General features: G+C 44.9%; 1 protein-coding gene across 1 annotated transcript in view; it reads left to right on the top strand.

Annotated features, from left to right (window-relative positions):
• The window catches only part of LOC149865599 (dol-P-Glc:Glc(2)Man(9)GlcNAc(2)-PP-Dol alpha-1,2-glucosyltransferase-like), a 191,544-nt gene extending 178,244 nt beyond the window's left edge, over positions 1-13,300 (top strand). The window contains exon 4 of the transcript XR_016441735.1: positions 10,375-13,300. The gene's annotated coding sequence lies outside the window, so the exon portion shown is untranslated. The remainder of the gene's footprint in view (positions 1-10,374) is intronic.
• The last annotated feature ends 889 nt before the right edge of the window (positions 13,301-14,189 follow it).

The following is a 14,189-nucleotide window of genomic DNA, read 5'->3' as shown; positions in this document are numbered from 1 at the left end:
ACCTTTGGCATTGCTGCTGTGAATCCAGCCTTTCTATATCCAGGTTCATCTTTGACGGTAAAGATTTGAGTCTCTGCATTGTGCTGCAGTTTCTTCAGAGTCATAAGAGAAAAGGTCTGTTCACAATTATGAGTAATTCAAAAAGTTACTGGTACAAAGATAGCCTCTTCGAGAGCTCTGCATGTTTCCCATTCAACAGGCATTGACAGCAATTCAACACTTAGCTTCATTCACTTCAGTGCCAGAGCATTGTAAATTACTGATTCTATCTGAGCTCAGGCTTGTTGCTGCACGAGAGTCTCTAAGCAAGCTGAAGATGATTTTGTTGGCCTTTGTCAAGCCATTAACCAAAGAAATCTTGAAGCCTCCTTCACTCAGCATAAGAGGGACAGTCACACTCAGATTTGTAGGACACAGGTAAGCCATTGGGAAAGATCATTCCATTGAAAAGCTCTAGGAAGAAGGAACACATTTACTCCCCTACCACATACAGATACCTCCCACTTCATTTTCTCCCAACATGTGTACTTTTCTCTAAGTAAAGACCACTCTTTGTTTTGTGTTTGTACAATGCCTAACATGTTGGGATTCAGGCCTATGACTGGGGTCCTTAAGCAGTAGAATAAAACAAAAAATAATCTGCCCTTCCCCTCCCTAACATTTGTAGGCACTTGAAAATAACATTACCAGCTGTTTTGAGCTAAGCAGTGATGCCTAGGTGTAGGGAGTGAAGTCTTTAGTGAGTTCTCTGAAATTAGCTGCACAGCAAACTTTGCCTAAGCTACCTCAGACCCAGCTTATGAACTGCTGAGCCTATCTATCACACACAGTTTATCTTTGCTCCCTTCTACATCCCCATTCTCATTCTTACTTTGCTCCTCCAGCAAGGGTTAAAACTTGATGACCTCTCCATGGACTTTGACCTGGTAGTGGTAGAGAGGTTTGTGCGTCCCAGTGATACTCAGAGCTACGTCACCTGCAGTTTCACACTCCAGGTAGGGTCACCCATGGTGAACAGGCCTGAGGGGAGGTTCCAGACAAACCACCATACAAGCCAAAGTCCTCAACAGTGAGTCAGGTGGAAGGTGTCAGGATCTCAGGGGCTGTAAAGACAGAAGAAGGCTTCAGCAAGATGGAGGTCTCCTGTCACCTAGAGGTTCTCCCTTGCCAGCAGGCCTAGATCACCTTGTCAAGATCATGTAGTTGCTGTTTGTGTGAATTGGCTTCCTCATGTTAAACAGACTCATGCAGGCTTCCACCACAGGAAACAACACGCTCTACTGTACCAATCTCCAAAAGTTCTGCAGCAATAGACCAAAAGTGATGGAGACAGGTCTATTGAATCTGGAAATCTCCAGCCATGAATCTGCATGCAGGCAGTGGTAGCCTGATGGTCATCTTGCTCCTGGGTTGAGACAGGGGTGTATTTTCGCAGCTGTTACCATGACTATTCAGGATCCCCTCTGATGATGCCCTGCATGGGGAAGGGGCTAGAAAAAGTGCCCTAAAGCTAGGCTGTCTTACCTGCTCCTTGCTGGATAGCCATATCCAGCAGGATCACTCTTTCTGTGGTCAAAAACATCATAAGACGACAATGATTTTTGCAGCGTGGAATGTTTTTCCTTTGATGGATAAACAAGGCAAAGAACAACCGAAAAGAAGACCTGCCCTTGTCTCCAGGAAACTAGTGAGATACCTCAACAATGTTGCTCTGAATGAGACAAGATGACTGGACAAGGATCAGCCGAGGAAAGAGGGTGGTGGCTACTACACCTTCTGGAAGAGGAAACCAGACCAGGACAGATGCATTCATGGCATCAATTCTGTTGTGAAGAATCAGCTTGTCAGTCAACTTATGAAGCATTCTGTTGGCATTAACAAATGTCTTATGAACCTCCATCTTAAGCTCTGCCACAACCAGGCCTTAATTTAGTGCTTCCCAAACTTTTCCTCAGTGTGACCCCATTTATGACCCCATTTCCTCAGCATGGCTCCTGCTCCCAACCTGCAACCCCCCACAATCCCAGACATCCCTCATTCCTCACCCACAGCCCCCTGACCCTGCCGGTGCCCCTCGCTCCCCACCCACATCCCTGCCATGTGCCCCAGGGCCAGGGCCCACAGCCCTCTGCCCCCCACAGCAGCTACCCATGGGAGGCAACAGCTGCTGTGGCTGGAGCAGAGTCCAGTACAATCTTCTCAGCATGAACACCATCTTCAGAGAGAGTGACAAATACAAGACCATCTGGAGATACCCTCATCCTAAGCACTGGCATCTCCTCAACTATGTTATTGTTAGAGCCCATGATTGAATGGATGTCTGCATCACACAAGCCATGACAGGAACCAATTACTGCTGGACAGAATTCTATATTGTCAGATCCATTATGAATATTCAGCTTGCTCCAGAACACCCAAAATAGCCAAAAGCAAGGTGAAGGACTCTCAACACCAAATCTCTTGAAGACTTTAATGTCTTTAAGGATCTCCAAGTGTCTCCATGAAAAGTTGTCTACCCTGGCCACAAATGAAGGCAACATTGAGGAGCTGTAGGAGGGGTTTAAAACTACCTTCCATGTGGTCTGTGCTGAATCCATTGGAAGTGCCACACCAACACCAAGACTGGTTTGATGCGCGTGATGCCAAGATCTGTGCCATCCTCAATCAAAAGAGAAGGGTTCACTCTGCTTGGCAAGATGACACGTCATCTCAGAAGAAGGAAACATATAAATTCCTCAAAGCCAAAGATCAAAGAAGAACTGGGAAGTCAAAAATCAGTGGTGATAAGATAAAGCCATAGAGATCCATCTCTATGTTGAGAAACATGACATGCATAACTTTTTGAAGGCAACAAAATCCATCTAATTCCCATGGCCTTACTTTCCTGCAATCACAGGATGGCCCAGTGCTCCTCAAGGACAATGAATCTATTCAAGATAGACAGAAAGAACACTTTGAGGCACCCCTGAACTATGAGTCAATTGTGATGGATACAACCATAGGACACATCCAGACAAGTGCGTGCAGGTGCTTTGTGGAACCTCAAACCTGCTTTTGAGGCCTTGCAAAATGCACGCAGTGCATGTGGATATGATCATATTTGCAGTGTTAAGGCAAAATTGGTTGAAGCTGCCTGTGTGCTGGGCACGTGGGCTTTCATCCCCTCTGGAGGCTTTGCCCCCAAATTGGAAACAAACTGATGAGAAAGGAATTAGTTCCCCCTCAGGTCCTCTTCTTTACTTTACCTTGCTTCTAGGTCAGGGTGGGGCAAGCATTCCTCCTGCCTTATTCTGATTGGCTCAAGCCATCAAGCCAGGCTGCCACTGGCCAGCCAGCCACGGAAGAACAGAGTTCACTTAACTCTTAGATAGTGTTTATTTTCTCTAGGCCTCAGGTTTCAAGCCATAGTTCATAAAGCACAAGGGCCCAGAAATGTCATGTTACATGTGTGGGGTCATGTGGGGTTGTCATGGAGCCAGATGAAAATCAGATTTGGTTGAGGTTTATTTGATGTTTCTGGATTCTGAAGCAATCACAACCTCCAAGTGGAACTTGGGTAGGCATAAAATCCCAAAGTAATATTTCCACAGGTTCTGAGGATCTCCAAAGCCATCATGTTTTGTACAAATCTAGTCTTGTCAGGCACAGTTAAAGAAGCAGCGTGAGGTTAGGGCAGTTAAACATGCTGGAAAGGATGAGTGTGGAAGCAGTGTTGCTATATGCTGCAAAGCTCCAGGGAAAATAGCTTGTTACAGTGAAGAGCAATTCCTTACTGAGGAGAGGAGGTGCTTGAGACTGTCACATGGTTATTGTTACTAAGGAAACCACTTAATTGGAAGCCAACTATCTTGGCAGTCTCTTTGTCTGGTGTCCGAAGTTCAGCGTGAAGAGAATTTGAACTGCAGTAGTTTCAAAAGCACATAAGGAGCATTGCTTTGCTTCTTGCCTACTCTGTACCTCTAAACCATTTGAAATTTGGTTGTCACTTCTTGACTGGATCATAATTGCATTTCCTTCTCCAAAACAGTGCTTTTTACCCTGACCTTGAACAGCAGCAGCACCCGTTATCCTGCTGAGTCTGAGTTTAAGTACAGTCAACTGCTCTGGGTATGGAGGGTTATTACGTCCTTCTGGAACAGATTGTCTGTAGGATGAACTTTCTTTTTTACATGATGATTCAATCTCCATAAAGATAAGAAAGTTGGGAGGGGCAGAGAGAGAAATAGAAATATCTTGAGAACATGGTTTGGCATTTCCATCTCCCTGTACAGCACAGTATACACAGTGCACAGCTCCTGCCAGAGAAAGGACTGATGCGCGTGTGGCAGAGCAGAGCTCAAGGCAAGTGGAGGTGCTCCAGACTGCAGGTGCAGGGATATCCCTGTAGAAAGGACATGATGCCTAGTAATGCCATGAAGACTGATCCACATTTCCTGGTCTTAGTCATATGGTGTGGGGGAATATTTCCAAAGCTGTTGTGTGTTGAGTCCAGGGACCACATGCAGCTTCCTTTTTCATTTAGAAAAGCTGAATTAAAAAAAACTCCCAAACCAAACAAACCAATGAAGCTGATTTATAACACATACAAGTAGAGACACAGAGGAAGACATCTGAGCCTCTGCAAATAAAAGAATTATTTGACCTTTAGTGCTTGCTTACATGGAGAACTTAATGTGCAGACAACTATGGCTGGGTTTGCACAGAAGGGCATCTTGAGGCACAAGTAGTTCTAAAATTCTTGCATTTTTCCACTGGCTTATAGTACAAGCACAGTTATAATTTATTCAGCCTCTAAAATGGAATCAATATGTTAAAATTGCCACACACAAAGAACATATTTAATCAAAAAGTAATTTTACCATTAAAATAAAACAGGATTGAGAAAGAACAAAGTCAAAATCTACATGACTGTATGAGGTAACTGTATGTATGCATACGTGTGCATGCACGTATGTGCCTGTGTATATGTATTCGCCTGTGTGCATGGCTGATCACTCACCTGTTCCCCATCCCTGGCTTCTTTCTTTACTCTTAGTTATATAAAAACCCACCCAAAACTCTGGTCACCCATATACTATCATCATTAGCAGAGGAAGAGAAAACAATGGGGCTTAAGAATAAGGAGAGAAATAGAAAGAATTAAATTGGAAAGATGAATGTTGGCAGCCTCCCTCCCACTGTTCAACCCTAATGCATATATCTGTTCTGCATTACACCAGTTTGAAGTGTACTACTTGTGCTACTTGGTGTGATACAGCCGCATGAGGAGGAGATCCAAATTCATACTGAGAAAGATTTTTTCAGAATCTAACCAAAGAGTCAGCCTTCAAAACACAAGTAGTCATGTGTGCTTGTGATGAGACACTGCCCCCCTCTACATGTGCAAGTAAAAGCCTAATGGGATCTAATATGCAATTCGCACAGTCACACCTTCTGCAATGCCACACGTGCATGGCAGGAGGCAAGATTGTGGGATTGTGGGTTAGATCCCATTGCACCTTATTGTCGGTGTAGGGGGAGCCTGACCCTGGGTTCCTCTTCCTCATGGTGATCTTCTGGCACCAGGGGTTTCCTGCACCCCTGGGATGGGTGGATCATCCTGTGGCAATCCTCTGGCCTTGGAGGTTTCAGACACCCCCAGCCTCTGGGGATCAAGGCTGCTGCAATCCCTAGGGCTCTGAATTTTCAGGGATTTTTCACTGAGCATGGTAAACCCCTGAGGTCAGGAGCCCTGTCAGCTGACAGAGCTTCCAGCAGCAGGGGAGACCCTGCTACATGTAGAAATTAAAACTGGATAGCAACGAGCTATAAAGTTAGTACATGTTTTCAAGGTCTAACTTACAGCTAGTTGGATCTTTTATTGTGTGACAGCTATTTTGCACGTGTAGCTGGTCTCCAGGTACTTGTGCAATTAACCAGCTAATTAATGACGGGGCTACTGAGGAAGCCAACTATCCCCACACGAACACCAGGTAAGTGTTCGTTCGAACAACAGCAGCCAGTCATAAGAGAAGGGATGTGAACGGAATGACAGTGTTGCCTTTTGGTGTGAAAAACCAATCACCTAAACTCCAATGAACATGGCACTTTTACTAATTTCATTTTACTACATCTTCTTCAGAAGCTTCCTCTGTGGTGATGCACTGCCTAGCATGTCAGATTCTCATCTCTTTCTGTGATTGCGCCGCTTCCAGACACATGACATAGTGTGGCCAGACTTCTGCCACAGGTTAATTTTCATTTTCATTTTCATTGTGATATCTCAGTTGAGCCTGTTTTTAAATTCTTCTGATTTTTCATTTACGTCTGCAAGTTGTGATTTGCATTTGGGTGGTCATAGCTTGTTGGCAGCGTACTTCTCAGCTGGACTTACTCATAGGGAATTTCAGTGAGCTCTGTGACCCCATCAGGAATTTTGCCTTTGTTGAATGGCAAACCACGAATACATTTCTCTCTAGTTTGATATTTTGTTTCCCTAAAGCTTGTGCAGTCACCTACACCTGTGCAAATGACTTCACAAAATAGAGGCTAATGCTGCTTCAGGCCACTGGTTTTACTGGTGAAACTCAAACGTGAGACCCAGGTCTCTCTGTACCAGTAACATGAGGAAGTGTTTCAGTGCCTTGTGGAATTACAGCCCTATTAATGCTTTATCTCCAAAAGGTAGGGCTGGTGGGTCTCAGTACTGGATCTTTTAACAACAAGGTTGGGTATTAATTCCAAAAACCCCACCAACCAACTATTATGGGGAAATTTGCTCAAGCTGTGAAGATTTTATTGACCACTGAATTGAGCTTTAAACTGCCAAGTTAACCTCTCAGGTTAAATTCCACTGAAACAGCTTCTTTATTAACATGTTAATTCTTTTACCCAATGGTAGGTCACCGTGGAGCATACATTTCTATTTTCAATTGTCATTGTGATCCAGTGACGTAAGGTGCTGCTGCACTGATCTGCAGGACCATAGGGTTAGTTTCATTTGCTGAGTTTATATAGCACTGAGTCCCTAGGCTGGGCCATTGCTTCTGACACTCAGTTTGTGCTAATGTATGTTAATATGCTGTCAGTTTGAAAATTCCCAGCTCTGGCTGAGGGCCAGATGTTGAACAGAACGATACATTTTCTTCAGAGAGCAGATTGCTTAGTTTCAGGCCTTCACTAATGGAGAACACTCTTCCTTTGTGCTCCCAATGAGCTTACTTTGCAAACCCAGTCAACCAAAAGGTGCGTCCAGGAAGTCCCAGCTAGATTGCCTGTATTTTGGCTATCATACCTATTAATAAAGAGGAATACCCTATACTTAAGTCATAGTGTGCATTTATTGATAGCATTCCCAATAATTTTTGCTCGATTTTCTAGGCCTCTGCCAACACTTGGGCCCAGATCCTATGCCACCTGCTAGATGTTTGAGCCCACACAGACGCATGACCAAAATGCATTAATCTCATCTCAAGAGAGTGGTCTATTCTATCCAGCAAGGTGTATAGCTCCCCTGTTATTTCCATATGCATCCTGCTACACCTCAGGGCATGCAAGGAGTTATCTACAGGCAGTCCATAATAAATATTATGCACAGAACTATGTCTGGACTCATGGGTGCACATTGCATGCCTCCATTATTTTGGGATGCTATTTCACCCAGGAGAGATGCTTACCTGGGTGATAGAGGAAGATAATCCCCACCTCTCCCATAGGCCTGAAGTTAGGGAATTTGGCTGGGAAATAGGAAACCTGGGTTCTTGGTCTTTTCCTCCACCCTGAGATGAGAGGTTGAATCCACATTACTTACCGGGTCTGACTCAAGAAGCCAGAGAGCCCCCTTTACCCTGCTTGTTGAAGTTAAACTGCTGGTGGAAAGGCATGCATGAATCAGCTGAAGACAAAGAAAGAGGGAGTCTGACTCTGCAGTGTGCTCCAAATGCCCAGAGATGGTGAAGGATAGCATACAGGTGTCATCCAATCCTTTCCCCCAACTTTGGGCTTCCCAAGATGCCAATCTGTGTCCTTTATACCACAAAGTTACATATATACAAGTTGCCCATTTTAGATTTCCCCTACCAAGGATGGGTTGCACACACTGGATTGTAGACTCATAGAAAACAAGGGCTGAAGGGACCTCTGGACATCAACGAAGCCAACTCCCACCCCAACCCGATGATCATCCCTATCCAAACCATCCTGAATGAGCCTATTAGCAGAGATAAAGGCAAAGCATCCTAACCTGCCATGGGTAAAGCAGAGGGACAATGTCCTGCTGCTGCAAGCGTTCTTAAAAATATGCTTGAGAGATCCAAGGAAGAGGGGCCATGCCTCCTGCTAGAGGAAGGTCCCCCCCCAACAGTCTAAGTGCCTCCTGCCACTTCATACTCACTTCTGCTTACTGCTCCAAAGGAAATGTGGCCAGGCTGTGGCAGGCGTTGTGCAACAGTTAGTGCTTTACATCTTCCAAATACTGCAGCACATCTCCTGTTCTGTCCATGCATGGGGGCCCAGTAGCGCCTCCTTGGACCTGGGCTTAACATTAACTAGGCTTTACCCCTTGCTTACCACTGTTTTTCACTCAGTAGACTTTAAGTGAGGCCTACTTAAAACAAGCTCTTCAGCCACAGGCCTTTGGCCCTATGTACTCTATTTACATTGCAGCATTGCTATGTCTTACAGCAATAGGCAGAGCCCTCACCCTGCCTCATCTAGCCTTTATTCACAGAGGTGCTCCCCACCGCCACACTGCACATTGGAGCCCGAGCACTTGTGAGCAGTTGAGGCGGAGGGGTGTCCCCCCAGAGCAGCTTCTCTGCCTAATTTCCAGGTTTGTCACTTGGTGTTAGGGAGCAGGTAGGCAGGGCGTGCTTCCTGGCAGCTGGGGCAGGGATAGCATAGCTATCCCTATAAGAAAGGGGTGGTCCTTCTATGGCCCACTAACATGAGCTCATCCAAATGTCAGAGCTGTCTATGCACAGTCATGTCAGCACAGGCTCTGGCCAGAGATGCTGCTTTCACATGGCCCCATGGGCTTGAATGTTGCTGCTCGCCCATTTTACCCATGCAGCTGACATACTGGTGCCATGCTGACATGCCACTATCTCAGTATGTGCCACCCAGCCAAAGCAGGTATGACCACATGCTCCCTCCCCACACTTTCTCTTTTCCTGGTTTGAGACCCATTTTTTGGATTTTAAGGTCTGGTCCACTAGTAAGGAAAAAAAAGAAAAGCAAAAGATTGAGCACCATTGCCTTAGAGGCAGGGACCTGAGCCACAGCCTGTGGAAGTCTATGGAAACTCTTTCATCAATCAAAATGGATTTGGACTCAGGCTTATGGATACCTAGAAGCCATGTATATTTTATTTGGGTATCTTAAGTGGACTAGGCGCTGGCCTTGGGCTGTTTATTATTTTTGGATGTCCTTACAGCTAAAAACCATGAAAAACACAAGTTTCTTGTATGGCTGGCAAGGACAGACTGGCTGGCATGGCCCTCTGGCTTGACTGTTACAATTTTCTATAGCCTGGCATAACGAGATTGCCATGCTTTTAGTGCAGTATGTGGTTCCCGCACCTCACCAAGTAACACAAGTCAGTGAGTAGATGTCATCCCCAAGTCTGCGGGTTGGGAGTGAAGGGCATCAGCAGGGCTGTGGGGCAGAGGCTGTGGCCCCATAGTGTTGGACACCAGCAGCACTGGGGGGGCAGGGGTGGTGGGTCAGGAGTGAGGGGCACCAGCAGGGCTGGGAGGGGGACAGGGGTCTGCAGATGAGGAGTGAGGGGCATGGGGGATGGGACAGGTGACTGGGTGTGCAGAGCACTGGCAGTGCCAGGGGGCTGTGAGTCAGGAGTGAAGGGCACCAGGAAGGGTTGGGGGCAGGATACTGCTGCTTGGGAATGATACTTCCATGTTTATAATGGAGAGTGGGGGGCCTCCAATATTTTGGCCAGGGTCCCAATGAATCTTAATCTGCCTCAGATAGAAAGAGATGAAAAGGGACAGGAAATGCATTCAACTGTATACCTTTGTAACTGTTTTCATTTACATTTGAAATGAAGGGAAGATTCAAAGAAATATTTAAATATCTGAAGGACACTGAAAGCAGAGTCGATTTTTTTAATAGTCCTCTTTTTCCTATTCCTGTATAATGCATTTAAATTATACTAGCAACATGTTTTAGAAAGTGTGGTGTTGTTTTGGAGAACTATGTAATAGGCAGATATTCCAATACAGATATAGTACTTAAGTACTATCGTAAGAGTACAACATTTAATCTAGCATGCTTTAAAATATCTGCTTACTGTTAGCCATTTAACACTGTCACAGAAATCACTTGAAAAACATTCCAGGCACCCACAAAAATGTGAATTTTTCTTCCTGGTTTTTGCAGGGCACAAGGAGATACCTGAATGCAGCAGAGAGAAGCTCCTGAATAATGGAAGACTAGCTGGAAGATTTTCCTCATTCTCCTATATCATCAAATGCCTCCTTTTTGTACTTGGCAAGAGGCGTAGCAAGATAAGAGAAATGCCCTCAGAAGAGATTGCAGTGGGCGACTGACTTCTGTTTATGATATTTGAAAAAAGAAATGGATTTATGGGCTGAAATGTAAATTCCTTAGAGTGCACAGCACAGCTGAAACGCATGGGAATTAAGTTTATCATCAGATGCAAGTCCACCATAATACAGAACATAACATGACTGTCCATGTTATGTTTGCTCCTCAGCTTTGTGAAGAGGCTGCAAACTGCTGCACACAGGGGACATAAGTTACAGAAAGGTGCAGAGGTATTGGGCATGTTGAGATGGAAACAACCCAGAAGAATTCAATGTAAGGTGGATGTCAATTTGTCCTGTCAAATAATTGCCTGGTTATAAAGTGTAAATCTCTGTAAAACAACAGTTGAGCATCAAACCATTGGCTTTGTGGATGTTACCGGCAATAGCAAAAGTGCAGTCTGCACCACAGACACATTTTCCTTTAATGAAGAAGCACCTTTTAACTTAGAAACTGCACAGAATGCAGGTGAAAAGTACAGACTTGAAAACATCTGATCAAGTTTATAGTCCTGTTCTGCCGCTTCTAAAAATATTTCCGTGTTCCTTTCATCAAGAGGCTTAAATTCTCCATATTCCGTGGGTGAACTAGACACCTAAGGGAAATATCAGTGCTTGTTACTAAAGGAACAGCTTGTTACTGTGGTGTTCCATCATCTAACAGCACATGCCACTTTATTCCCTCTAAAAGAAGACCAGGAGGAGTGGGGAACCGGGGGGAGTATTTGTTGTCCTACAAATTTACGTTCATTACTGCATTTGTGCTGAAACAGTTGTACATTAACAATCAAAGAAACACAAGTGATGGTGGTTTTAGTTATTTTAATGGCATGTAAAAAACAACTGACTGACTACACCAAAAATTAGGTACACTGATTTTCATTACTGCCGTTTTAGAGATGGGGAACTGAGGCACAGAGAGATTAAAATAGTCTCACACCGGCCGTGTCTATACAAGACACTGACTGTGCAGTAGCCCGTGACTAGTGTGCAGTAACACTGCATGGCAGGAAGTGTGACATGACACCTCTGCACAGTTTTCTTAGGCTACTGCACAGTCAGCATCATGAAAAAGCCATTCAGCGACACTACTGTGCAGTAACTCTGGTTCCTGCACAGATATTTAGTCTTTGCTTATATAAGTACTAAATGACTGCAGTAATGACTGTGCAGTCAGCATCTTGTGTATATGTGGCCACTGAGGCAGGTCTTTCATTTGCCATGTGCTACTTTAACCATGAGACTATTACCTAAAAAAACTGGGCAGTTGGCACCAACCTCAGCCTTGTCTCATTTTAAAAGAAAAGAAGTGAGCCCTGGCTGAGCTCTTCTCAAGAGTAGCTGCTGGTCCCTCCCCTCAGGAGCTCATTCTGGCATAAGCATCCTGACTGGCCTGTGCCCCTAAGTACCTAAGCCAGGGTGTGTCTACACGAGATGCTATGGCGCCATAGTGACACGCTACAGTGCTGTAGTGTCCGTTGGCAAAAACCGTGATGCTGCCGCTATGTCACCATAGAAATTTGCTCCTTCATTATAGCCCATTGCTATGGTGATGTAGTGGCCAAAAATAACCATATGCAGCCAAAAGGAAATACTAAATGACGATACAATAATAAAAGCATCATACAGACACATGTAGATGCTCCCCCGGTGTCTTGCAACCAGGATGCCACAAGATTCTTTTAAGAGTGCTGCTCAGTATTAGCACTGTTAGGTGTACAAACATCTACACACAATTCAGAAGATAAACCCAAAGATTTGAAGTAGGACTCAATGGTGTCACAAGCATTCTGACCTACTGTGGTCTTTGAGTTCTTTGCAGCAGAAGAATTGCTCTATTATTTTTCTGTAGTCACAAAAAAAAAAAAAGAGTGAACTATAAGAGCAGGCATTTTCCAAAGAGTGCTGTGATTCTGCGAAGGTTGAGAACCACCGACCTAAATTCTGGAGAGAAGTGAGCCTTCAGACATACCTCCGTGCTTGCCATTCCTTAGTGGCTAACTTTAGGCAGCTCCCACACAGCATGCAGAATTTTTTCTGTTTTGAGGCACCTCATTCTCCTCATAGGGTGAAAGTTAAACAACCTAGTCTCCCCACCTCAAGCTTTTCACTCCAGCCTTGACCCCCTAGCAGACTGTGGCAGAGCACCTTTGGGTGCCTGCCACTTTAAGGGTTTAAAGGTGGGAGCAGACCTGATCAGGCAGTCACATGGCAGTCAGGAGGCCACCTGATTGATGGAGGGCTGGCCAGCATGGGTATAAGACCAGGGAGCAGGGCCAGCCCATTGCAACTGGGAAGCCAAAAGATGAACATCTCCCAGTGTTACCTCTCAGCTCCATGTTCTTGGGGAAGCCTGACACAGGACACAGACTGTCTGACTCACAAAGAATCCCCCCCCCACCTAAACAGAAACTGATTAAGATGCAGTGAGAGACACACCTAAAACCCTCCAGATAAGGGTGACAAGAGTGAAACAACTGTTTTAGGTCCTATTTGCATCCGAGATGGAACCGATGACCATTCATTTACATGAGATGGAGAACAGAAATCCTGAAGTGGAGACTGCAGTGAATTCTGGGATCAGAGAAGCAGGGTAACACTGCATGATGGGGAAGCTGTGCTCCAAATGCTAATCAACCCACACACCCAGCTCAGCATTTATCAGACCAGTTCCAATCTGGATTTACAAAGGACTCCCCCCACCCCCACACACACGCACGCCTCTAAGCAGAAATAAGTTTGACAGGCATCTCAAGCCATACATTCCTTGGTCCCACTATGGGAGGCCTATTTAAACGTAATTGGCTACAACTTGGTTGCCGGGTGAGGGAATGCTGAGGCAAGACACAGAGTCAGAGGGGGTATGGGCAACATTTGAACAATGGTAAAGGGTTTATCACAGCGTTCAGCCTGTTGGAGCCCTGACCACAAGTGTTGTCATACTTTTCCTGGGATGACTGGTGGAAGTCCTCCCCTCCCAAAGGTTATGAACACTCCAATAAATTGCCTTAAGTCTGTTAAAAGAATATAGTAAGATCTGGAAAAGTCATGCTAAGTTGAGGCTTGTTCACAAGTAAAAATCCAAAACCCAGATGCTGCAAGCTATCTGTTGTTTCTGAAGAAACCAGGAGATATCCCATCAGTATATCTGCTATCCATAGCAATTTCAAGCTGGCTCCTAAGTATCTGGTTATTCCTTAACCTTATGTGTTTCCTGATTATCAATCAGTTTCCTGAGATGTTCCAACCAGATAACCCCTTGTCAATAGAAAAGACAACTTGATTTACACTATTGAGAATGCTTGAAAGAAGCTGAACTAAGGGTATAAAAATCTGTAAAAAGCAGCAGTGTGTGTGCTTCAAGAGGAGAAGACTCTCTGACACCACCTGATTTCTTTTTGGGATGCTGGAAAAGACAGATCATCTCCCTTCAAGGATTGTGCTGAGAACTTTACTTGTCAGCTTTGCAACCCGAGTGCCTTGGACTGGTGATACCCCAGCTCTCTCTCTCTCTTTTCTCTCTAGGCATAAATTTCTGAACCTGAACTGTACTAGTTAAGCTTGAGCTAAGTTTCCCCAAATACTTAGTGAAACCAGGGTAATACTGTAATTGTGTGTGTTTTTCCTTTGCATGTCTGTTACTACTAG

The sequence above is a fragment of the Crocodylus siamensis genome, chromosome 4 (genome assembly GCF_052110815.1).
Source record: "Crocodylus siamensis isolate JL-2025a chromosome 4, ASM5211081v1, whole genome shotgun sequence".
Taxonomy (NCBI): Eukaryota; Metazoa; Chordata; order Crocodylia; family Crocodylidae; genus Crocodylus; species Crocodylus siamensis.
The sequence above is the reverse complement of the archived record's forward strand: the minus strand, read 5'-3'. Positions and strand labels throughout refer to the sequence as shown.